The sequence below is a fragment of the Lepidochelys olivacea genome (genome assembly GCF_965140295.1).
Source record: "Lepidochelys olivacea isolate rLepOli2 genome assembly, chromosome: 9".
Classification (NCBI taxonomy): domain Eukaryota; kingdom Metazoa; phylum Chordata; order Testudines; family Cheloniidae; genus Lepidochelys; species Lepidochelys olivacea.
In genome coordinates this window covers 42,044,316-42,071,121 of record NC_140419.1, presented here as the reverse complement: position 1 = coordinate 42,071,121, position 26,806 = coordinate 42,044,316, and the positions used below count along the sequence as shown (strand labels likewise).

Below are 26,806 nucleotides of genomic sequence, written 5' to 3'. Positions count from 1 at the left end.
CATTAGTTTTACCGATGAACCCGCCTTAGCCTTTAACTCCCACACCAGTCAGAGCAGCCCCAGCTGCCCCAGCCCTTTAATTGGTTAACCATTTAAATATTTTAATCATTTAAACAGTTAACTTTTTAAATGATATTTACATCCCTACCTGGAAGTAAAGGTACCTATACATGTGGTTACATCCAGAAGCAGTGTATTATAGTTTGCCACTTTGAGTACATGACTGACAAAAAAAAATCAGATATATAATAGTTATGCTGTGTGTCAGACTTCATAAACACCCACAGGCTATATACGATTTGTAATTATAGCTTTATATGCAGGGGGTATTGTTTGTGCAATTCATTGACAACCTCTTTGTCTAAGTATAGTATTAGGGAATATCTTTATGAGATGTTATAGTCAAGCACACACTAGAACTATAGGAAAGTGCCCCCCACCCCATTTATTGGGAGGCATATGGGTTTACACCCTTAGATTCTAATCCTATTGCAGATTAGTTTTAGAAAAGAGTCTATAAATCAACTATGAAGCCCAATCACTGTGCTATCTAAGAACTTGACTGACTCTTGAAGAATGTATTAAATAGTTAAATGGCTGACAGTCCACTTTATAGCAACAGTCTCACATAAGTACAAAAAACAGTAAAACATCTTCAAGATGTAGAAGCAGACATCTATTCCACTCAAGTGTGCACATATCTAGGACGCTGAAGCCAGAAAACTTTGCTCAGTCCCTTATGGGATCCCCCCTGCCCACGGGCTCCTCCAGAGGCTATTTAAGGGTGGTGCTGCCACAACCCTCCTCAGTTCTTTCACACGAGAATCCATGATCCACCTTCCAATACAGAGGGGATGGAGGGTGGATCATGGAATACACATCTGCACCCACATCTCAAAAAACAAGTTAGTTACAGTACAGGTAATTAACAGATTTTTCTTCAAGTGGCTGCAGGACTTTATTCCACACAGGTGACTCACAGGCAGTAATGGAAGGAGGTGGGGCTTGGAGTCAGCTTAAACAGCAACTGAAGTACCGCAAGCCTGGCTTGACACAAGTAATTGGACATGGCTGAGGTCTCATTTCTTGGTAGACAGGATTAGGGAAGTAAATAGATCAGCAGGATAGAAACAAAAATGTCTGAACTAGCTAAAATAAGGGAGAGCAGTCAGGGAAACATTTACAATAGATAAAATACGTCATATGTTGCATGGACACAGCATGCTGTACAGGGAATAGTTTCTGCAAGCGATCCAGCTATAGTCACTTCTTGGACCAGATCCTGTGCTCCATTTAGGACTAAATCAAGAATTGCCTCTCCTCTTGGGGGTTCCAGGACTAGCTGCTCCAAGCAGCAGTCATTTAAGGTGTCAAGAAACTTTACTTCTGCATCTCGTCCTGGGGTGACACATATCCAGTCAATGCGGGAATAGCTGACATCCCCCATTGTTATTGAGTTTTTTAATTCTTATAGCCTCTCTAATCTCCCTGAGCATTTCACAGTCATCATCCTGGTCAGGTGGTCGGTAATATATCCTTACTACAACATCAGATATCTTATTATTATAGATTGGAATTCCAATCTATAGAGATTCTATGGTATAGTTTGGTTCATTTAAGATTTTTACTTCATTTGAGTCTATGCTTTCTTTCACGTAAGTGCCACTCCCCCACCAACACGACCTGTTCTGTCCTTTCAATATATTTTGTACCCTGGTATTAGTGTGTCCCATTGATTATCCTCACTCCACTAATTTTCTGTGGTGCCTATTATAGCAATATCCTCATTTAATACAAGGCATTGTAGTTCACCCATCTTATTATTTAGACTTCTAGCATTTGTATATAAGCACTTCAAAAATCTGTCACTTTTTAACAGTCTGCTATTACATGATGTAATTGAATGGACCTCTTTTTCATTTGACTGTTTCTTATTAGATCCTACCCATACTTCATCATCTTCCATCCTCTCCTCCTCACTAGAAGGCAGAGAACCTCCATTAATAGATCCTCCCCTAAGGGATGTGTCTGTCCAAACCACATGCTCCTTCACACTTGTCCCCAGCTCCTAGTTTAAAAACTGCTCTACAATCTTTTTAATTTTAAGTGCCAGCAATCTGGTTCCATTTTGGTTTAGGTGGAGCCCATCAGTTTAAGTCTTTACTAAATTTTCTAAAAAGATCATTCAAAGCTAGGAGATGGCACAGAGGGATTGCAGAGTTGTTAGTGCTGCAGTCACACTTACCTCTTGCAACAGTCTAGGTTCTGATACAGTGAAAGTTCTGTCTCCTACAATCATGAGTCTCCCCCTATCAGTTGATAGTTATGTTCCAAGGCAACGTAGCTGCCATGGGAGGTAATGGTTGTAAAAGGAGAAGATTTCTCTCAGGTAGCTAGAGCCTAACTTATGGAGGACTTTGGCTAACATGCAGAAACTTTAAACTGTATTCTGTTCAACAGGAATCACTGCAGACAGAGGAGCACTGATGGTTATGCTCATGGCAACCTGTTCTACTAGGAAGATGCACTACTGTATTTTGTACAAACTGGAGTGTTTCAAGAGGTGTGGCTTCATTCCTAAATATATGTGAGTTACAACAGTCAAGCCTGTGTGTCAGAAGTTGATCTATCATCATGGCTATGTCCATGTAGGACAGCATTGAGCACAATCTTCTGGCCCATCACAGATGCTAGTAGGCATTTTTTGGCACTATGGCTATTTGGGTATCCAATATCGCTGAGGAGTCCAGAAGGACTTCAGAAGAGCGGGGGGCGGCGGGGAACCTTTTGTAGTGATAATCAAGGTGGGACAGTGGGGGGTGCAGGGGTCCTCAGACGTCCTTGTCAACTGCTGGAAATGGCCCACCTTGATTATCACTACAAAAGGTTCCCCGCCGCCCCCCGCTCTCCTGCTGGTAGTGGCTCGCCTTGAGTGTGTGTATGGTAACACCCATTGTTTCATGTTCTTTTTGTACATAAATCTCCCCACTGTATTTTCCACTGAATGCATCCGATGAAGTGAGCTCTAGCACACGAAAGCTTATGCTCAGATATATTGGTTAGTCTCTAAGGTGCCACAAGTACTCCTTTTCTTTTTGCGAATACAGACTAACACGGCTGTTTCTCTGAAAAAAGAACTCATTCTCATGCTGTGAACACTATTCAAATACCGATATTCAATAAAGATATAGGACTGATTGAATTTTACTATCTATTTTGTAACCAAGAAAACACAAACAGCAAAAAGTCCTAAGGTATTTATTTGGAATCTTTTTCTGATATCTGACATTCAATGTAATTTATCGGAAACCTTTCAGGTTCCATTCATATTTTTGGTTAGAACTAGAAATTACCCACATTAACCTGCAGTTTTGAACACTGCAAGAAGCCAGAATGTAAACTTTAACACACTAAACACTCATTTATTGAGATGTTTATTTAACATTCTGTTAATTAGTGAAACAGATTAGATTTAGAAACAATATCCAATCATGATTCTAGTTCTGCCACTAGCTGACATCATAAAGGTCAACGGAGAGCACGTATTTATACTGAAAACAGGACTGGTCACAAACACGGGACTGCTGTGAGAATGAGTCATGGGCCAAACTGTGTAACATGTGGTGACTGACTTAACAACCCTCACATCTAGTAACTGAAATTGTGCCAAGACATCTGGATGGTAAAAGGAACGATGAGAAGCATTTAAGAGATTTCAGCTAAAGGGAAAAAGTGCTATTTCAGGCTCCTAAGGTCAAAACTATTTGTGTCTACCGTCATTGTAAAAACAATTTATCATACAAAAGGAGGAAGTAATTAAGGCAGCACTTAATCTTGGTGTGTCCAGTATCTAGTTAAAGATTATTTTAGTTTACCAGCAGCATAGCTCCTTATATACCATTTGAAGTTACCAGTATTTTAAGTTGTGATTTTGCTAGATAAACACAAATATTTTCCTATGTAAAGTGCAGTTCTCTGAAATGTGAGTTTTTTAAAAAAGTACTTTGGTTTCATATGTGTGTGTCTCAGTAATTGTAGATCAATCTGCTCCATTGACAAGGTTCTTCTGTCTTAAATACTACCAATCCTAGAGACTCATCCAAGGATCTAAAAATTGAACCAGGTTAATTCCTGTTAGCATATCACTACCAGTAATAAAGATGCTGACAGTCAAATTATGTCTGTTACATCTGTATAACCATATTATGCTTCCATTTACTTTGGGGTTGCACTGGAAGGTTGTACCTGGAAGGCATAATTTGACCTGAAGAATCTTTATTATTGTTGATGGACCAGTTGTAAAGAACCCATCTTGAGTTCTGGATACCAGGCTGAGATTTATAGCAGAATCAGCTAAAAAAAATTAATTTGTTAACTGAGCAAATTTGAACTATAACCATTTAAACACAAACATGGGACCCTGCAGTAAGTCAAGCAATAGCATAACAGCTGATGTGTTAAACAACTATTTTATTGAAATTTTTGTTCTCTAAAAATACACTTCAGTAGATTTGCATGTTTGGGTCTGTGTTTCAAGCATGAGACCAGGTTGGAATACCAACAGTTTCAAAGTTTTCAGTCTCTGAGGAAACTTATAAAGTCATTTTGAGCACCCTTTCAGTTGGTGCTCCAGGTTGCCTTTATTCCTACCACAGCCAGTTCCTTTGAAAAGCAGGCAGGAACTCCTAAATAAAAGCTGATTAAAATATAAGTGTATACAAAAAAGGTAAAGCACTGAAATATAGATCCTCAGAGAACAAGTATTACAGGTAAGGAATATTTTGTCCAAGGGAACCACGAGAAGGGCTACATATATAGTTCCAAGTGACAGAGGATCAAATCTCTTTCATGGACATCATTCATAGATATTTAGGTCAGAAGGGACCATTATGATCATCTAGTCTGACCTCCTGCACAATGCAGGCCACAGAATTTCACCCACCACTCCTAAAAAAGACCTCACACCTATATCTGTGCTATTGAAGTCCTCAAATTGTAGTTTGAAGACCTCAAGGAGCAGAGAATCCTCCAGCAAGTGACCCGTGCCCCATGCTACAGAGGAAGGCGAAAAACCTCCAGGGCCTTCCAATCTGCCCTGGAGGAAAATTCCTTCCCGACCCCAAATATGGCGATCAGCTAAACCCTGAGCATATGGGCAAGATTCATCAGCCAGATACTACAGAAAATTCTTTCCCGGGTAACTTGGATCTTACCCCATCTAAAAACCCATCACAGGCCATTGGGCCTATTTACCATGAATATTTAATTACCAAAACCATGTTATCCCATCATACCATCTCCTCCATAAACTTATCGAGTTTAATCTTAAAGCAAGATAGATCTTTTGCCCCCACTACTTCCCTCGGAAGGCTATTCCAAAACTTCACTCCTCTGATGGTTAGAAACCTTCGTCTAATTTCTAATCTAAATTTCCTAGTGGCCAGTTTATATCCATTTGTTCTTGTGTCCACATTGGTATTGAGTTTAAATAATTCCTCTCCCTCTCTGGTATTTATCCCTCTGATATATTTATAGAGAGCAATCATATCTCCCCTCAACCTTCTTTTAGTTAGGCTAAACAAGCCAAGCTCCCTGAGTCTCCTTTCATAAGACAAGTTTTCCATTCCTCGGATCATCCTAGTAGCCCTTCTCTGTACCTGTTCCAGTTTGAATTCATCCTTCTTAAACATGGGAGACCAGAACTGCACACAGTATTCCAGGTGAGGTCTCACCAGTGCCTTATATAACGGTACTAAAACCTCCTTATCCCTACTGGAAATACCTCTCCTGATGCATCCCAAGACGACATTAGCTTTTTTCACAGCCATATCACATTGGCAGCTCATAGTCAACCTATGATCAACCAATACTCCAAGGTCCTTTTCCTCCTCCATTACTTCTAGTTGATGCGTCCCTAGCTTATAACTAAAATTCTTGTTATTAATCCCTAAATGCATGACCTTACACTTCTCACTATTAAATTTCATCCTATTCCTATTACTCCAGTTTACAAGGTCATCCAGATCCTCCTGTAGGGTATCCCTGTCCTTCTCTAAATTAGCAATACCTCCCAGCTTTGTATCATCTGCAAACTTTATTAGCACACTCCCACTTTTTGTGCCCAGGTCAGTAATAAAAAGATTAAATAAGATTGGTCCCAAAACTGATCCTTGAGGAACTCCACTGGTAACCTCCCTCCAACTTGACAGTTCACCTTTCAGTAGGACCCGTTGTAGTCTCCCCTTTAACCAATTCCCTATCCACCTTTCAATTTTCCTATTGATGCCCATCTTATCCAATTTAACTAATAATTCCCCATGTGGCACAGTATCAAACGCCTTACTAAAATCTAAATAAATTAGATCCACTGCGTTTCCTTTATCTAAAAAATCTGTTACTCTCTCAAAGAAGGAAATCAGGTTGGTTTGGCACGATCTACCTTTTGTAAAACCATGTTGTATTTTGTCCCATTTACCATTGACTTCAATGTCCTTAACTACCTTCTCCTTCAAAATTTTTTCCAAGACCTTGCATACTACAGATGTCAAACTAACAGGCCTATAATTACTTGGATCACTTTTTTTCCCTTTCTTAAAAATAGGAACTATGTTAGCAATTCTCCAATCATATGGTACAACCCCTGAATTTACAGATTCATTAAAAATTCTTGCTAATGGGCTTGCAATTTCTTGTGCCAATTCTTTTAATATTCTTGGATGAAGATTATCTGGGCCCCCCGATTTAGCCCCATTAAGCTGTTTGAGTTTCGCTTCTACCTCAGATATGGTGATGTCTACCTCCATATCCTCATTCCCATTTATCATGCTACCATTATCCCTAAGATCCTCTTTAGTCTTATTAAAGACTGAGGCAAAGTATTTGTTTAGATATTGGGCCATGCCTAGATTATCCTTGACCTCCACTCCATCCTCAGTTTTTAGCGGTCCCACTTCTTCTTTCTTTGTTTTCTTCCTATTTATATGACTATAGAACCTTTTACTATTGGTTTTAATTCCCTTTGCAAGGTCCAACTCTACTTGACTTTTAGCCTGTCTCACTTTATCCCTACATATTCTGACCTCAATAAGGTAGCTTTCCTTACTGATCCCTCCCTTCTTCCACTCCCTATATGCTTTCTGCTTTTTCTTAATTACCTCTCTAAGATGCTTGCTCATCCAGCTTGGTCTACAACTCCTGCCTATGAATTTTTTCCCCTTTCTTGGGATGCAGGCTTCCGATAGCTTCTGCAGCTTTAATTTAAAATAATCCCAGGCCTCCTCTACCTTTAAACCCATAAATTCTTCAGTCCAATCCACTTCCCTAACTAATTTCCTTAATTTTTGAAAGTCAGCCCTTTTGAAATCAAAAACCCTAGTTGCAGATTTATTTTTGTTAATCCTTCCATTCAGTTTGAACTGAATTAGCTCATGATCACTTGAGCCAAGATTATCCCCTATAACCATTTCCTCTATGAGATCCTCATTACTCGCCAAGACCAAATCTAAAATGGCATCCCCTCTAGTCGGTTCAGCAACTACTTGTTGAAGGAATCCATCAGCTATCGCATCTAGGAAAATCTGAGCCCTATTATTATTACTAGCACTCGTCCTCCAGTCTATATCTGGGAAGTTAAAGTCTCCCATGATCACACAGTTTCCATTAGTATTTACTTTATTAAAAACATTAAAAAGGGCTCTATCCATATCCAAATTAGATCCCGGCGGTCTATAGCACACCCCAAGCACTATCCCAGGGGAGGCTCTAATAGTTTTCTTCCCCAATTTAATTATTGCCCAGACAGACTCAGTCATATCCATTTCATCGCTTCTTATTTCTTTACATTCTATCTCATCATTGATATACAGTGCTACTCCACCACCTTTACCTTTATTTCGGTCTTTCCTAAACAGCACATACCCTTCAATACCTGTAGCCCAGTCATGACTACTATTCCACCAGGTCTCTGTTATACCTATAATATCTGGTTTCACTTCCTGCACCAGTAACTCTAGTTCCTCCATTTTGTTACCTAGGCTCCTTGCATTAGTGTACAAACATCTTAATTTTTGCTGTTTGGCCTCACTCACATTCTGTACCCTATTAGGCACGGTTATTTTACTACCAGTATAACCTATTAGACTTGTATCTACACTGCCCTTCCTCCTACCTACAGCTGTATCCACTCTTACTTCATTTTCTTTCCTGAAGAAAGATCCACTGATGTGGATGCTGCTCATGGATTAGATCTGCTCTTTCCACTACAACAGGAATAGTTTAGGCTTCCTTATTACATTTCCTTCCTCCTGGACTCTGGCAGCACTACTCTCTGAGCCTGCTTCATTCTGCCACCACCTGACAGAGAATGGGGTTAGTCTCACTGCTCACTACTATGGGAACAGTGAGAGTGAGAATCCTTCCTTTCAAACCAATGGGAAAATAAAATAATTGATTTTTTATTTTTATTTTTTAATATTCTCTACCTGTTGTGACATTTGTCACAGCGTGAACTGACCCACTAAGATGTATGCGGCTCAGCCTCACATCTGTGCCAGGTGTAGCCAGCTTCCCCAGGTGAAGGAAATTAATCCAGGGGTAACACAATGGGAATCTGTGGCTCACTAACCAGGCCTTTTGGGAATATATAAAAGGCAACCTGAATTCTGTTAGGGACAAGCAGATAGTCCAGCAAGGAATCGAGGGTCATGGAGGGGACCAGGGGAGAAGCTGTCCACAGGAAATGCTTGTCAGGAGCTACCTGCAGGGAGGGACAGGAACAAAAAATGTTTAAGATGGGAGTAATGAATTGGTGAACCTGTAGGAGGCTGAAAATTTCTAGGTTTAAAATTCAACTGTTTTGATAGTAAACCAGTCCCCAGGAGGAGAGAGCAATTACGAAGTACCAAAAGTGGTAGTTTCGTTTGGCTGCAGAAGGAGAAAAACTGATGCAGCAGCAAAGTCCAAAAATGGTTTAGGACAGCGTGGTACAAAACTTTTTAGAGCAGCCTGCACATCCTGGGTGCTGAATCTGTATCCCCTTTCAGCTCTCTCAGTGTGTTTGTATATGTCAAAGTAATCTAGCCCAGCTTGCCATTTATCATCCCTTCCACTGTTTCCCTCAGCAATATTTCAGTTGCCAACATTGGTAAAGGAAGGAATACCTCTGTTTTTGGCTGGAGAGAGCATACTCAAAAAGTTAATTCTGGAACAAATTAGGGCACTGACCATGGAAAAAAGAAGCAAAGACTGGAGTCTACTTTTTGTTTAAGCCATTTCATCTTCCATTATTTATACAGCCACCAAAAAGTGAACCTCACAAAACATATGGTTGTTTTTATATTATCCTAATCAACATCAAATGCAGTGTCTTATCTTTATGAAACCATCTAGTAAGCTAAATGCTATACAGCACCATAATATACTAAAAACATGCTTTTAGTACAGTATGATTGTGTTTAATTGGTTTCCAATATTTAAACAACTTTCTATCAAAGATAATTGTAGACAGTTTTAAAACTGAAGTTAAAACTTGATTCACAAAAGTAAAGATTGACAAAATATATGATCTTTCCCCAAGGTAATTACTTACATTTCCTTATGAAAACAGTAATCTTTGCCGAAAACATAGGTATAATTTTTTTTTAATCTTTAGAGCAGGGGTCGGCAACCTTTTAGAAGTGGTGTGCTGAGTCTTCATTTATTCACTTTAATTTAAGGTTTCGAGTGCCAATAATACATTTTAACATTTTTTAGAAGGTCTCTCTCTATACGTCTATATATTATATAACTAAACTGTTGTCGTATGTAAACAAGGTTTTCAAAATGTTTAAGAAGCTTCATTTAAAATTAAATTAAAATTCTGATCTTACACCGCCGACCTGCTCAGCCTGCCGCCGGCTTGGGGTTCCATTCAGCTAGGGCAGCAGTGGGCTAAGCAAGGCCTGTGGCCAGGACCCCGGCTGGCAAGGGGCCGGCAGCCAGAACCCCAGACCGGCAGTGGGCTGAGCGGGGCCGGGGGCCAGGACCCCAGATCAGCAGTGGGCTGACCAGCCCGCTGCCAGTCTGGGGTTCTGTCCATGGGCTCCTGCCAGCCAGGGTCCCAGCTGCCGGCCCTGCTCAGACCGCTGCTGGTTTGGGGTCCCGGCCCTATCCACATAGAGTAGGTACCTACCTTCTCCCTCGTTCTAGCCATTCTCTTCCTCTCTCTACACTGAGATGAGGGTGGAAGTGCGCTGAGAACAGGGCTGGGGGTCATCTGGGCAGTTCCCATTTGGTGCGAGGGATGCAGGTGGGAGTGTGTGCAAGAGCTCCTGTTTGGTGGTGGGGGTGGGGATGTGGGGGGTGCAAGAGTCAGGGCATGGGGTGTGGGAGGGCTGGGTATGTGTGGGGGGTGCCGGAGTCAGGGCTGGGTTATGGGAAGGTTCAGGGGGCAGGGCACAGGGCTGGAGTGTGTGGGGGGTTGCAGGGGTCAGGGCAGTGGCCTGGGGTCGTGGGGGTGCTCCCAGCCCCCTGCCCTGAGCGGCTCACGGCAGGGGGCTGGAGGGGATATGCCGATGCCACCCCCTTCCCCAAGGTCCCCGGAGCAGAGAGTGCGCTGCAGCTCCGCTTTTCCCTCTCCCCTCCGTAGCAAGGGCCTTCAGCTGATCAGACGCAGGGAGGGAGAGGGGCAGAAACCCAGCACGCTGGGGGAAGAGACGGGGGGAAGTGGGAAGCTTGCCTGCCCGCAAGGAGAGAGCGGTGGGCAGGGGGCGGAGAAGAGCAGGCCGGGCAGGGCAGGATTTTTAATGGCACACTGCTTTCTACCAGGGTAGGCAGACGGCGGCGTGCCATTAAAAATTGGCTCATGTGCCGTCTTTGGCACACGTGCCATAGGTTGCCGACCCCTGCTTTAGAACTTTTTCAAGGGGAAAAAAAACTTTTTTTTAAAAAAAAACTCCGAAAGGGAAGGAAGGCTGCATTTATTTTCATTAAGAAAGTTAAGAATTCTACTTCCGCACATGTGCCATAGAACAAGACCAGAGTCTAAAACGCAGATAAGGTTAAACAAATTTTTAAAAAAGTAATAAAATTTTATGCCAATGAATGAATAACTGCAAAGCTTTCAAGTTGTGTTATGAAAATTTTGGATAACAGCTGGGTTTAGCTACAACCAGAAAAATTTACCCCCTAAGGAATGGCACAATGAAAATAAAGCAATTCAATTCAAGATCTCAATTCTGCAAAAATTATACACATGCTTAACTTTAATTACTAAAAATATTTTAAAAAGAGTCTTATTGAGGTCAGCAGGGTTACTCCTGGGATAAAGTGTTTAAGTCTTTGCAGGAAGCAGGTCCAATATTGCAAAGGAGAAACGCAAGTCTTCTATCTTGTATATAGCCAATCTCAGTGAGCTTTGTGATGTAGCAACATTATGTACATCAAAATATCATGGTAAACGTACACAAAATTATTGTTCTCACTAACCTTAGCACATGGTAGACACCTTTTTATGAAGCATTAAGAGAAAAATTTCCTTGAAAAATATCAATGTTAACTAATCCTAAATATTAGAACGCTAACGGCTTCCAGAATAACAACTTCATCCTGAATTATATTGGACTGCATGGTACTCTGAGGCTAAAAGCTGAACTCTGAATTTATTATAAATCAGGGTATGATTCTTACATGTTTAATAAGAAGCATCATATTACTATGCTAAAAATCATTTAAAAATTCCAATTCCAGCACATCCTTAAATTCAGAGAGGCGTTGTCTCAGAGTAATGTCTATATATTGTTTACATTATGTTTGAAAATTGAATTCAGAAAGTGTTGCCATTCATCCAGTTTAAACACAAATACTGGATAGCTATTCTGGGGACAAGAACTTTGTTGGCCTGTAGGGATGAGAGTGTGAGAGACGGAAGAGAGTGTGAGAGACAGAAATGAGTTAAAGAATTTAATTTATAACTTTTATTCACACTTTCCCTTTCAGTAGTCTGACAATCCTACATACTTTCTTTAAAAGTAATTATCAGCAGAAGACTATAGTCTATGAGAAACATCTTGCACCTCCATCAGCATCCATTTTAAATCATATGTGGCATATATCATCAAGTTATTGACATCCAAAATTAATCCAAGTTAGCTCAGTCCTTTTAAAATAAACATATTGGATCTTGTCTTGTATGTTTAGGTTGGCAATTTTCCTTTTCTCCTGAACTCCATACTCCAGAGATTAAATGTTTAAATAGGGACCTGACAGAGTGTGGCATTCCATTATTTTAAAATTAACAAAACAAAACCATAAAGCAGTACCTCATCTGCTAACATGAAGAATTACAAATTATTCACCAGAACAGAATGAAAGAGTGTGGGGCGCTGGAAAGAAAAAACAAATGTATCAGCAATTAGAACGTAAAATACTGAAGGCCTGATTATGACACCCTTACTTATGTCCAGTAGCACTTACTCTCCTGAACAATCTCATAAGGCAAGAATACAATCTAATCCTATATGAATTCTTCATATACTTTAGAAATCAGTAGTAATTTGTACATCTGAAAGCATATTGTGTACCCCATCACCAGCCAAGACGTGGTCAGAATTCCTTTAAAATGAAATACCAATACTTGACCTCAAACTGATATACTGAAAACTGGCATAAAATGTTCAGATATGCACTAAGAAAAGGTAGTGCTCCATCATGCAGGAACTGTCTCTTTGTTCTGTGTTTGTACAGCACCTAGCATAATGGGGTCTTGGTCCATGACTAGGGCTCCTAGATACTACAGTAATACAAATAATAAATATTAAATCAGTTTATTTTAAGCTGCCTCTTTCAAATAGAAAGCCACAATTTAAATATCTACAAGGGACTAGCTTAAATGATTTGTATTTGATCAACTGAGTAAAACTTTTAAATACAGAAAAGCCTTTTCTATTCTAGTTTTCGCTGAAAACTAATATGAAGTTTTAAGTGGAAGGTAATAACATGAAAAAACTAAATTTGCTCCCGTTAACTTTGTCAATTTAAAGTTCTACTTGCCCAGTATTTAACTTTGTGTGTTGTAATAACTTGTTGCAACCGTTAAACACCACATGTCAAGATGAACACCATTGCCATCAATACAGTCTTTATTTACTACTTTTTCTGTCATGTGGCAGTCAAGAGACTAAGACTCTTGCAGCACTGAAAACAGTTAGAAAAGGCCACAACAATATCTCACTGTCTCTGGCAGACTAGAGAACAATCTAACCACAGTAATATACTAGGAAACAGCAGCAGCGTAACACATAGGTCTAAGGACAAGAACACCAGGCATTGACAACATCATCTTTGTAATCATTTTTCTAAATACGTAAACATTCAATACTCTAAAAATCAATAAAGAACCATGAAAGGAAACATTTGAGAATGAAGGAGAGAAGGGTATCTGGTGACAAAGCTGGATAAGCAAGTTAGAATATGAAGTGTGGTTTGTTATACTTTATGACATTTTCAAAATAAAACGTCAACAAAAAACCCTTCTTACTTACTCAAGGGAGAAATTCACATCCCTCATGCAGAGCTTGTGAATGGGATGTGTCCAAGGGAACTGATGCACACATTGGGTGATATATGGAACTGAAAACTTTTCTTCACTTAAAACTGAAAGTCAGTGTAAGAGAAGTCCCTAGCCCCAAGATCTCAGTCTATACGAGACAAATGATGGAAGAAAAAGCATTAGTATTTCCATTTTACAAACAAGAACTAAGGTACAGACAGATTAAGTGCTTAGCCCAAATTCACACTGCAAGTCTGTGGATTTTTCTTGGGTCAATTGCATTTCCTGAACAGAGTGGAAGCACTGCAGCCTTGCTACATTTTATCCATCTGCAGCTGTACAGGTTAATTTCAACTTAAATGGTTCAACAATTAAAAAAAAATAATACAAATAGCATGATTAAAAACACTGAAGTCAGTGAAGCCAGAAGATATTTTCATCTGAGTACTTTCATATACAACTGGCATTCCAAAATTATGGCAGAGCTTATAAAATTCAAAACACCTAAAACGTTGCCATGAAGAGGTTTTTCTAAATAATAAATTACTAAAAATATTGCATCTATTTCCCAGGAGTCTGTTTAAACTGGCATGAACTGACTATATGCAATAAGAGACTAGATAGCCCCTTTTAGTGAGGACTGTTGATGAAATTCGATTTTAAAAAAATAAATAGCATTTACCTTTCTGAGAAAAATGTAGACACATAATATGGCATATATTTTAAGCTTATTGCTTTAATTGTTGGGTAATGTTTAGACTGGTATGAAAAAGATGTGTATGAATTTAAGCAATCAAGATAGATTTCTTCCTTTTCTTTTTAAACTAAATATACAAGTAAGCATTTCCAGCATCAAAAATTAAGAATTGTTGGGCTTTTTATATTGTTTTGTTCAGTTAATTTTTGTAGCCTTATTTCATTTTAACATTATTCTACCACCTCCCTCATATTTTAATCTGCATTAAACAACAAAAGTTGAGGACAAGATTTTCAAATGTGAGTACCTACAGCTGAGCTTCTACTTCCATATTTATATAGTTAAATAAAAACAGTTATCACTGGGTAGTTAAACCTCCCAATGACTCCAAGTACATTTGTAGGTTCTCAAAACAAGTGATAAAAAAAATCAGGCCTCTGTTACTAAAGTTACAAGCTTAATTTTAGGCACCCCAGTTTGAAAAGTCTGTCTTGAATTTAATTAGCATTACTCCTGGGGGAATTCTGTGTCACTGTGCAATGCAGAATTGTGCAGAAATTAACGCTGTGTGCGCAGAATTTCCTTTCCCCCACAGAAATGGACTAAAGTGCTGCTGGCCACCACTAGCAGCTGCCGAACCTGGAAGAGCCCAGCTCACACATAGAAGACACTGCCAGTGGCAGGTGGAGGGAGCTAGAGGGTTCCTAGCAGCTGCAGTTCCCAGCACACCCTAAGGGAAGGAGGCAGCAGCGAGCAGGAAACTCCATGCAAGGTTGGGACCAAGCATCCGGCTGTTTCTCCCTCTGGATCCCTGGGCTCTGTGGGGGAGGAAGGGAGACAGGTGTCTGGGTTGTGGGGGCCACGGATGGGCTCTGATGGGGGGAGGGTATGCACCATTGGTGTACAGAAGGATTTGGTCATGGGGTTCACGGAGAAGTTGAGGCATGTATGTGATAGCACTCCCCCACACTGACTTTAGTGACTATAGTGACTCCCCTCACTAGACAGCTGACTTTTCTCACTCCACTACAGTAAAAATCAGTTTTGATTGGTCAAGAAGCAAGGGGGATTAAAAAGGGGTCAGCGACGCAGCTGCTATACACGAACTCCATCTGAACTTTCTTACCGCTGTTCTCAGAATATGTTTCCATCTCCACTGGGGCCACTAGGCACTACTGTAATACAAACAGGAATAATGCACACACTACATAGAGGATTTATTGTAGAGTGCTGTTTGAAACTTTCAAACATTCTGATTGAGTTCTGTTTAAATTTCAAAGTATTTGATAACCTCTTGATTTTATGCCAAGTATTGACAAAACATTGAAATGAAGAGATAACGATATGGATATTTAATCTGAAGGATTTGACCATTTTTATGAAGTATTTTAACCTGCAGTATTTTTTAAGAATTTAGGCAGCCTCTCAGAACAAGGGGCTTGCATTCGGGTTTGCAGTAAGAGTTTCAGTACTGCTTAAATGAAGACACTTAAATGTTCAGTATTAACTAACCTACTGCAGTCAAGAAGGGAGTATTTGCTTTCCTTAGTTATGAAAAATACCAGTTCACAGGTCTGTGATGTTGCACCCCATAATGCTTTATGGAAACATGCTTATGAAAGTAAATATGACATAACTGGAATATGTTTTATGCTAGATATGTCATGTAACATCTCTGCAAAGGTTATGATCTACTGGATATATTCATCTTATTTGTATGAATGTATCACTTTTGTATTCAAAGTTAGGAATATTGGCTATGTACTTGCTTAATTTTAAGTAGCCTCAGTGAAGCAGTTGGTCAGCTTTCTGAGAAAAGACTATTCTCAGTAAGTGCCCAATCAAGAAACACTTAAGCTAACAATGAACTTGGAGATGCCAACCCACATCTGACCGTTCCCGGGAATGCGGCCTGGCTGGTAAGGAACTCAGTCATGCACGGACATGTGACTTGCCCATGTGACTCCAAATCTCCATCTTGGAGCTGGATTTTGGATAGGAGAGAGGAGGGGGTCTCCACCCACAAGAGAAAGTCTATTTAAGCCCCTGGGAGACCCCTCCATTCTGTCTTAAACTGGCACAAAAGAACCTCTCCACCCCAAAAGGATACCTGAAAGAAACTGGAACAAAGGGCAGTAACCACAGGGGTGTCAGTGATTGCTGGACCCAGACAAAAAGGAGGCTAGTCTGTAAAAGAAACTTATTGGAATATTTCTGAGGGTGAGATTTCATCTATAATCACTTTCTTACTTATCAGACTTAGACTTCCGTGTTTTATTTTATTTTGCTTGGTAATTCACTTTGTTCTGTGTGTTATTATTTGGAACCACTTAACTCCTACTTTTTGTATTTAATAAAATCACTTTTTACTTATTAACCCAGAGTATGCATTAATACCTTGGGGGGGGGTGGGAAACAGCTGTGCATCTCTCTATATCAGTGTTATAGAGGGCAAACAATTTATGCGTTTACCCTGTATAATCTTTATACAGGGTAAATGGATTTATTTGGGGTTTGGATCCCACTGGGAGCTAGACAGCTCAGTGTTGGAGACAGGAACACTTCTTAAGCTGTTTTCAGTTAAGCCTGCAGCTTGTGTGGGATGTGGTTTAGACCCGGGTCTGTGATTGTAGCAGGCTAGCGTGTCTGGCACAACCAGGCAGGGTTCTGAATTCCCAAGCTGCCAAGGAAAAAACAGGCTTAGAGATAGTCCCAGCACATCTGTTGGTAGCTCCCAAGGGGTTTTCTGTCATCCAACCCGTCACAAGGTCCTTCTGGGCTTTCGATAGAAACACTTGATCTCTTCTTCCCTACTAATAGTGAATACAATTAGCAGCTCATCATTGTTTCAATGTGTGGGGTTACTTTAATTTTTATTCCTTTGTTTGGAGCTGCTGTAACACATGAGAAGTGTCTGTGGAGTATAATCAGACAAACTTTTTTTTTCCAAAGCTGGCAATATTTTAGAATAAAAATGGTCCCCACTAAAAATCATTGTGCTGAAAGTCTGTTAAAGAAGAAGCATTACAAATGGAATTCTATTTCATATGTACGAATTTTGCATTAATTCCTTTTGGAGTTTGTTATAAAAATGTAATGCATTTGAAGACCACAAGGTCCTTTCATGTTGTTATTTTTGGCCATGACCTTTCTAGGACATACTAGACTGACCTGGAAAACCAATGCATAAAGTAAAAATAACCTTTGTTCTTCTGGTTTTAACTATTCTTCCTTCATCACCACAACATGCAAGTTACATACAGATGCTAAATCACAGAATCGTAGGATTAGAAGGGACCTTGAGAGGTCTTCTAACACAGTTCCCTGCACTCAAGGCAAGACTAAGTATTATCTAGACCATCTCTGACAGGTGTTTGTCTAACCTGCTCTTAAAAATCTCCAATTACAGAGATTCCACAACCTCCCTAAGCAATTTATTCCAGTGCTTAACTACCCTAACAGAAAGTTTTCCCTAATGTCAACCTAAAAATCATCTTTGTTGCAATTTAAGCCCATTGCTTCTTGTCCCACCCTCAGAGGTAAAGAACAATTTTTCTCCCTCTTCCTTATAACAACCTTTTCAGTACTTGAAAATGGTTGTGTGTCCTTCCCCTCCGTACTAGTCTTCACTTCTCCAGACTAAACAAACCCAATTTTTTCAATCTTCCTTCATAGGTCGTATTTTCTAACTCTTTAATGATTTTTTTCCCTCTCCTCTGGACTTTCTTCAATTTGTTCACTTCTTTTCTGATATGTGGCGCGCATAACTGGACCCAGGCCTAATCAGCACAGAGTAGAGCAGAATTACTTCGTGTCTTGTTTACAACACACCTGCTAATGAATTCCAGAATGATGTTTGCTTTTTTTTGCAACGGTATTACATTACTGATTCACATTTAGCTTGTGATCCAGATCCCTTTCTGCAGTACTCCATTCTAGGCAGTCATTTCCCCTTTTGTACGTATGCAATTGATTGTTCCTTCCCAGGTGTAGTACTTTGCATTTGTCCTTATTTGCTTCAGACCATTTCTCCTGTTTGTCCAGACCATTTTGAATTTTAATCCTATCCTCCAAAGCACTTTCAATCCCTCGCAGCTTGGTATCATCTACAAACTTTATATCTGTACTCTCTATGCCATTATCTAAAATCACTGATGAAGATATTGAACAGAACCAGACCAAGAACTGATCCCTGCAGGACCCCACTTGATATGTCCTTCCAGCTTGACTGTGAACCACCGATAACTGTTTGGAAAACTATTACCAGAAGTAGTTTTGCACACACCTTATAGTAGCCCCATCTAGGATGTATTTCCCTAGTTTGTTTATAAGAAGGTCATGCGAGACCGTATAAAATGGTTACTTACCTTCTCGTATCTGTTGTTCTTCGAGATGTGTTGTTCATGTCCATTCCAATCAGGTGTGTTCGTGTGCACATATACAGTAGCCAGAAGACTTTTCCCTAGCAGCATCTGTCAGGTCGGCCTAGATGCCCCCTGGAGTCGCACCATCATGGGGCTCAATATAGACCCCAGTCGACCCGCCACCGCTTCAGTTCCTTCTTGCTGGCTACTCCAACAGAGGGGTAGGAGGATGGGTATTGGAATGGACATGAACAACACACCTCAAAGAACAACAGTTATGAGAAGGTGAGTACCTTTTTTCTTCAAGTGCTTGTTCATGTCAATTCCAGTCAGGTGACCCACAAGACTAAATTCAGGAGGCAGGGTTGGAGTCTTCTACTGATTGGAGCACTGCTCGTCTGAAGGCTGCAGCGTCTCTGGCCTACTGGGTAATAGCATAGTGCGTGATGAAAGTATGATGTGGTCCTCCATCCACAGTGGGGACCTGCTCCAGGAATGCTGTTACTGAAGCCCGGGCCCTGGTAGAGAGCGCAGTGACTGGGGGTGTCGGAACCCCTGCTAGGATGTAGGGCTCATGAATGCAGGACATGATCCATGATGAAATGCATTGTGACAACACAGGCAGACCTTTCATTCTGTCCACCACTGCCACGAATAACTGGACCAATTTTCTAAATGGCTTCATTCTCTCAATGTAAAAGGCTAGTGCCCTGCGGACATCCAGTGAGTGAAGTCTCTGCTCCCTGCCGGTCGAGTGCAGCTTAGGGTAGAATACCAGGAGAAAGATGTCCTCATCGATATGAACTGTGACACAACCTTCAGGGGGAAACCCTGTCCTTATAGAACACGTGTAAGGAGGCTTTGATGTTAGAGCCTTGAGCTCAGACACCCTCCTGGCCGAGGTTATCGCTACCATGAACGCCACCTTGTAAGACAGGTAGAGCATGGAGCATGTCACCAACGGTTCAAAGGGTGGTCCTATGAGCCTAGAGGACCAGGGTGAGGTCCAAAGTGAGGACAGGCTGACGGATATGAGGGTACAGTCTGTCGAGTCCTTTTAAAAATCGGCTGACCATAGCGTTAGCAAACATTAAGCGGCCCCCCCTGTGCCCAGATGAAAGGCCAATATGGCGGCTCAGTCTGCTCTTATTGAAGAAAGCAAAAGCCCCTGCTGCTTCAGATGGAAGAGGTAGTCCAGAATGAGCAGCACTGAGGCTAGTGTTGGGAATGAAAGGCGCTGCGCCGACCACATTGAAAATCTCTTCCACTTGGCAAGGTAGGTGGCTCTAGTAGAGGGTTTCCTGCTGCCAAGGACTAGTCTAACCTGGTTTGAACAGGAACGCTCCATTGGGTTCAACCACGGAGCTTCCACACCATGAGGTGAAGCGAGACACAGTTCGGATGTTGAAGATGACCATGATCTTGCATCAGAAGGTCCTGGAAGAGTGGAAGAGTGACCAGGGCTTCCAGAGACATGACTAGGAGAGATGTGTACCAGTGCTGGCCAGGCTGGTGCTATCAATATGACCTGAGCTCATTCCCTCCGGATCTTGAGGAGTATCTTGTGAATGAGCGGTATGGGTGGAAAGGAGATGGCCTCCCCATGGAAGGAGGAACACATCTGCTCTGGAGCCCGGGTTGTGATTCTGGAAGGAGCAGAACTGCTGGCATTTCCTGTTATGTTGCATGGTAAATAGGTCTATCTGGAGAAAGCCCCACCTCTAGAAGATTGAAAACATGACGTCCGGGCGAAGGGACTAATCGTGGATGTGAAATGACTCGCTGGAGGTTGTCTGCCAGCTCATTCTGTACCCCGGGGAGATATGACGCTTGCAAGTGTATTGAACGTTCCGCACAGAAGTCCCACAGCATGAGGGCTTCTTGGCACAGGGGAGAGGAGCCTGCGCCCCCATTCGCTGATATAGAACACTGCTATTATATTGTCCATCATAACAGATACACAATGTCTTAAGTGTGCACGGAAGGTCTGGAATGCTCGGCGCACTGCTCTCTGACTTTGATGTGGAGAGCCAGGTCTGCGTGAGACCAGAGACCTTGGGTCCTGTGGTCTCCCAGATGAGCTCCCCGGCCTAAGTCTGATGTGTCCGTCGCTAGCAAGAGAGACGGCTGCGGACTAGCGAAGGAGACCCCTGAGTACACCTCCTGAGGGTCAAGCCACCACAGGAGGGAGTTAAGGACTGGAAGAGGCGGGGTCACGATCCTGTCCAAGCTGTCCCAGGCTGGGCAATACACTGACGTGAGCCACGACTGAAGAGATCAAAGCCTGAAGTCTGGCATGCTACACTACATAGGTACAGGCAGCCATGTGACCGAGAAGCTTCAGGCAGTTCCTTGCTGTGGGGGTGGGAAACTGCCTGATGCCTCAAATGATATCTGTTGGGGCCTTAAATCTTGCTTCTGGCAGGAATGGCCCTGGCTTGGGTCGAGTCCAGTACTGCCCCTATAAACTCTATCCTCTGGACAGGGGACAGAGTCCATTTTGCTTCGTTTAGAAGGAGACCCAGGTTGTCAAAGGTGGCTCTGATGAATCTGACCTGAACTTCCACTTGGGTACTGGAATGGCCCTTGATCAGCCAGCCGTCAAAGTACAGAAACGCCTGTACCTGGTGCCTGCGCAGGAACACCGTGACAACTGCCATACACTTGGTGAAGACTCGAGATGCTGCTAACAGGCCAAATGGAAGGACTGTGAATTGGTAGTGGGTATTAGTCATCACAAACCTGAGGTACTTTCTGTGGGGCTGAGTAACTGCGATATGAAAATACGTGTCCTTCAAGTCGAGGGCAGCACACCAGTCTGCTGGATCCAGCGAGGGGATGATGGAGGCCAAACAGACCGTGCGCAACTTGAGTTTCTTCACGAACTTGTTGAGTTCTCGCAGGTCCAAGATGGGACTGAGGCCGCCCTTGGCTTTCAGTATTAGGAAATACTGGGAATAGAAGCGCCTGAGGAACTTCTTCCACTGCCCCTAGCAATAGGAGCGAGTGCAGCTCCTGTATAAGGAATGCTCATGAGAGGGGTCCCTGAAGAGGGATGGGGAAAGGAGGTGGAAGAGCAGAAGGGCACAGAATTGGATGGAGTATCCCCTCTCTACCATGTGGAGCACCCAGCAGTCCGAAGTAATACGGGACCATGCACAGTAGAAAGGGGATAGTCGGGGTGAAAAGGTAAGGCGGGGTGGATCCAGATCTCGCTCTTGTGCGCCATCCTTGACCACATCTTCAAAAGACCGGTTTGGCCCCTGAAGATGGCTTGGATTGTCCCGAGCTCTGGCCAAAGGATTGACACGGCCTTCTCCTGCTGTTCCGATTCCTCCTTCTGGAGCCATCTTGGCGGTTCTGATGACCAAACCATTGAGGAGGCTGCGAATAGAAGTGTCTCTGCTGCATTGAGGGCATATAGAGGCCCAGGGATCTGAGGGTGGCTCTGGAGTCTTTAAGGCTATTTATCCTTGTGTCAGTTTTTTCTGAGAAGAGAGTCTCACCCTCAAAAGGCAGGTCCTGAATGGTTTGCTGTACCTCGTAGGGGACACCATAAACCTGGAGCCACGAGCCCTTTTCCCGACCACGATGGGGTGTGCAAACACGGAACACCAGGCAATGCCAAGATAGCCGTGAGGTGGACTTTAAGAGAGCCGAATGCCAGATGCGGCTCTTTCAAGTGCACTAGGTAGTCCAGGATGCACGGGATTGAAGCCTGGAGTGAGAACACCTGCCGTTGAACACACCAAATGGAAAACCTTTTCCACTTTGCTTCGTACATAATACTGGTAGAAGGTTTGCGGCTTTCCAGGAGCACCTGTCTCACCAAGTCTGAACAGGCAAGCTCAGCCTGGTTCAACCACGGATCCTCCAGACCATGAGATGGAGAGACTGAAGGTCCGGGTGAAGGAGACGACAGTGATTCTGTGAGATGAGGTTGGGGGCGAGAGGTAGACGCAGCAGGGCCCGGATTGACAGAACCAAGATAGTGGGGTACCAGCCCTGGTGAGGCCAAGCTGGGGCCACCAGTATGACATCCGCCTTGTCCCTGAGGACCTTGAGAAGCACCTTGTGGACCAGAGGAAATGGCAGGAAGGCGTATAGTAACTGACCGGACTACGGAATCGGGAAGGCTTCTGCGATCGACCCCGGACTGTGACACCGGAAGGAGCAGAAGGTTGGGCACTTCCTGTTGGTCCGCTTGGGGAACAGATCGATTCAGAGAAACCCCCATCTGCGGAAAATGGAGTGGATAATGTCTGGACGAATTGACCATTTGCGTATAAGGAAGCGTCTGCTCAAGCGGTCTGCCATTTCTGAACACCCAGCAGGTAGAAGGGCTTCCTGACAGAGAGGAGACAACCAGGCTCCACCTTGTTTGTTTAAATAAAACATGGCCGTGGTGTTGTCCGTCAACACTGCTACACAATGGCCCTGCAAGTGGGACAGGAACGCTTGGCATGCGAGGCAGATAGCCCTGAGTTCTTTGATATTGATATGCAGGGCCAGTTCCTCTACCTGCCATAGACCCTGAGTCATCAGGCTTATGAGATGCGCCCCCCAGCCCAGCACAGACGCATCCATTACCAGGGTCAGAGTGGGCTGGGGAGGGTGGAATGGGAATCCGGCGCCCATCATGTGGGGATCCAGCCACCAACACAGGGAATCGAGGGTATGCCTCTGGACGGTGAGCACCATGTCCAGACTGTCGCGGCCTGGGCGATATACGGACACCAGCAACACCTGTAGGGGCCTGAGCCTCAACCTGGCATGCTGCACCATGTAAGTGCAGGCTGCCATGTGACCCAGCAGCTTGAGACACTGCCTCGCTGTGGTAGTGGGAAAACTGCAGAGACCGGCCATTATGTGTGCAAGGGTTAGACGTCGGGCCTCTGGGAGGAATGCTCTCACTTGGTTCACATCCAGGACAGCCCCAATAAACTCTATACTTGTTGACATTGAGAATGATGCCCAAGCGGTCAAACTTGTCTCTGACTGGAATTGATATGAGCAAGCACTTGAAGAAATATCGTTACCAAAGCATGGAAAGCATTAATGGTCCATACATAGGTGTCAGCAATCCAAAGTGTCTCTCAAATGGAACAATACTTAATGAAATACCAAACAGGGTGGTTACAAATGACAGCTATAAATACAAATTGGGTCACTTTATCTTAGACTATGCTGGTGACTATGGCTCTGAAATATCCATATACAATCCAGAAACAGCTGGATATCAGGATGAGTTCGGGTTCTATTATATTTCTGAACCTCAGGTCAGGTTTGAAAAACAAAAAGTAAAAAAATGAATCTCTAAATGAGCCTGCAGAGGCTGGTATGTTGCCAGTTCTATAAGCAAACCACCCAGGATTTACAATTCATACTTTACTATCCAATTTTCTTTAATACTATTTTATTTCCCATGTTGCCAAGAAGTGGAACATATGTATAATTAGGGAAAACTGTGGTTTATGATGTAAGTATTACAGCTTCAAATTCAATATCAGATGCAGGCAGAGTTATTAAAATGACCAACAGGTTTTAGGCATATAGCTATCATGTCTTCTCTAGACCACTACCTGTTCATAACCATACACACAAAGAATGCCTGGGAGCTTAGACAGAAGCAGCAGCTCTCTCAGTCCACAGGACAGCAATTACCAATGAGATAGCAATGTCCTCTCCAATGATCTTATAAAAAGATTTCACTGGTGCTTTTGCACTCTGACATGTAGACCATTTGACCTCTATAGTATTTTGTAGAACATCGCTCCACACTAATACACTAATGACACACTAAACTGCCATAGACAAGATTTTTTTAAAAAAACTAACAAAATTAAAGACAGACTTCACAGTGATACTTACTTCAGAGATGTGCTCCTGTTTGAGTGTCACTTGACAATGAATTTATTTTTGTTAAGCATAGTTTCCTTGTAATCACTACTGTTTTCTCTGAAGACTTTGTGCGATGATCCAAAAGTGACCTTAAAAACCAAAGCCAAAATAAAAAGCTGAGTAAATCTTGACAGAATGTAATTAAACAAATTAAAATATAAACTACTTGTCATTTTACGTGCTCCATAAATTCTCAATGAAAAAATGCCACAGATTAACCAGCACATTTCTGTTCTTTTCACATACTGTACAAGAATATAAATGTCACACAGTCTAGTACAGCATTTCTCAAATGTGGCCACCATGGCTGCATGAGGCCACAAGGCCCTGCAGACAGCCTCCTGGGTTGTGATTGGCAGGAAGGGGGCAAAGTAGCAGCCCTTTCCTCTCCCTGTTGCTCCTGGATGCACAGCCTTGGTGTTGGTTGCTGGGGCCACCAGCAGAGTTGGGTCCTGCCCTCCTCTGGAGAAACCTGGAGCACAATGCGGGAGCAGCAGGCAGCCAATGAGTTCCCACCTTCCCAGAGGCAGTGAGGCTCAGGCTTTGGGCTTCAGCCCTGGGGTGGGCTCACATTCAATTTGTGATCCACTATAAGGATCTGGAGGTTCAGGAGTACTACTGACTAGCCAGTTATTTCCAATTTTGTAGTTGTGTGTTTGATTTTTCCTTCTTAAGTGCAGTGTTTTGCCATTCTCTTTATTGATTTTCATCTTGTTGAATTCAGACCAATTCTCCAATTTATCAACAAATGCCCTTTTGAATTCTAATCTACTCCTCCAAAGTGCAAATGACCCCTCCCAGTTTGGTACCATTTGCAGATTTTATAAGCATATGTTTCATGCCATTATCCAAGTCATTGATCAAATACAGGAACCAGGACAGACCCCACGGGACCCCACTAGACAAATCCTCAGTTTGACAGCAAACCATTGATAACTACTCTTTGAGTGTGTCTTTTTAACAATTTGCCTACCCACCTTACAGTAATTTCATCTAGACCACATTTCCCTAGTTTGTTTATGAAAATGTCATGTGGGACCATGTCAAAAGCCTTACTAAAATCATGACACACTGCATCTTACTGTTTCCACAAATCCACTGGGTCAGTAACTGTCAAAGGAAATTAGATTGGTTTGACATCATTTGTTCTTGACAAATTTATGTTGGCTATTACTTAAAACTCTAATATCCTCTTGGTGCTTGCTAACTCTTAATAATTTGTTCATGTATTGTTCAGATATCGAAATTAGGCTGACTGTTCACCTTTTTCAGTGTAGGAATCATGTTTGTCTTTTCCAGTTCTCTGGGACCTCACCCCTCCTCCATGAGCTCTCAAAGATAATCACAAATGGTTCTGAGGTAGCTTCAGCTAGTTCCTTAAATACCCTAAGATTAATTTCATCAGGCCATGCTGACCTGAATACATCTAACTTATCTGAATATTCTTTAACCTGTTCTTTCCCTATTCCAGCTTGTGTTCCTTCACCCCCGTTGTTAATATTAATTGTGTTAAGCATCTGGTCACCATTAACCTTTTTAGTGAAGACTGAAGCAAAATACACATTAAACACCTCAGCTTTTTTGGTGTTATCCATTATTAGCTCTTCTTCTCCATGCTAAGTAGAGGACGTACACTTTCCTGTGTCTTTCTCTTACTGCAATATACTCTTCTTGTTGCCCTTTATGTCCCTGGCTAAGTGTAACTCATTTTGCACCTTAGCCTTTCTGATTTTGTCCCTATATGCTTGTGCTATTCTTTTACATTCATCCTTAGCAATTAGCCCACATTTCTACTTCTTGTACAATTCCATTTTGATTTTCAGATCATTAAAGAGTTCTTTATGGAGTCATATAGGTCTCTTACTATTCTGCCTGTCTTTCCTTTGTATGGGGATGGGTTGCTGCTGTGCCTTTAATATTATCACGAGAAAATGCCAGCTCTCCAAACTCTTTTTTTCCCCTTAGATTTTCTTCCCATGGGGACCTTACCTAACAGTTCTCAGAGTTTGTTGAAGTGTGGTTTTTTTATTCCATTTTCCTTATTCTGCAGCTTTCACTCCTTCCTTTCCTTAGGATCATGAAATCTATCATTTCATGATCACTTTCACCCTAATTATCATTGGGTTTCAGATTCACTACCAATTCCTCCCTGTTAGTCAGAATCAAGTCTAAAATAGCTGTCCCTCTGGTTACTTCCTCCACCTTCTGAAACAAGAAGTTGTCCCCAGTACACTCTAGAAAGTCGCTGGATATTTTGTATGTTTGCTGTACTACTTTACTAATACATGTCTGGGTAGTTAAAATCCCCCTTTACTACCA

The 26,806-nt window shown here is 42.2% G+C and overlaps 1 protein-coding gene across 6 annotated transcripts in view; it reads right to left on the bottom strand.

Moving 5' to 3' along the window:
- PIK3CB (phosphatidylinositol-4,5-bisphosphate 3-kinase catalytic subunit beta) overlaps positions 1-26,806 on the bottom strand; it is a 195,599-nt gene that overhangs the window by 112,542 nt on the left and 56,251 nt on the right. For 5 of the 6 annotated variants that reach the window (XM_084639467.1, XM_084639471.1, XM_084639470.1 and 2 more), the window contains one exon: positions 24,458-24,576. The exons of the other annotated variant lie outside the window; for it this stretch is intronic. The gene's annotated coding sequence lies outside the window, so the exon portion shown is untranslated. The remainder of the gene's footprint in view (positions 1-24,457; positions 24,577-26,806) is intronic. 6 annotated transcript variants of the gene reach the window in all.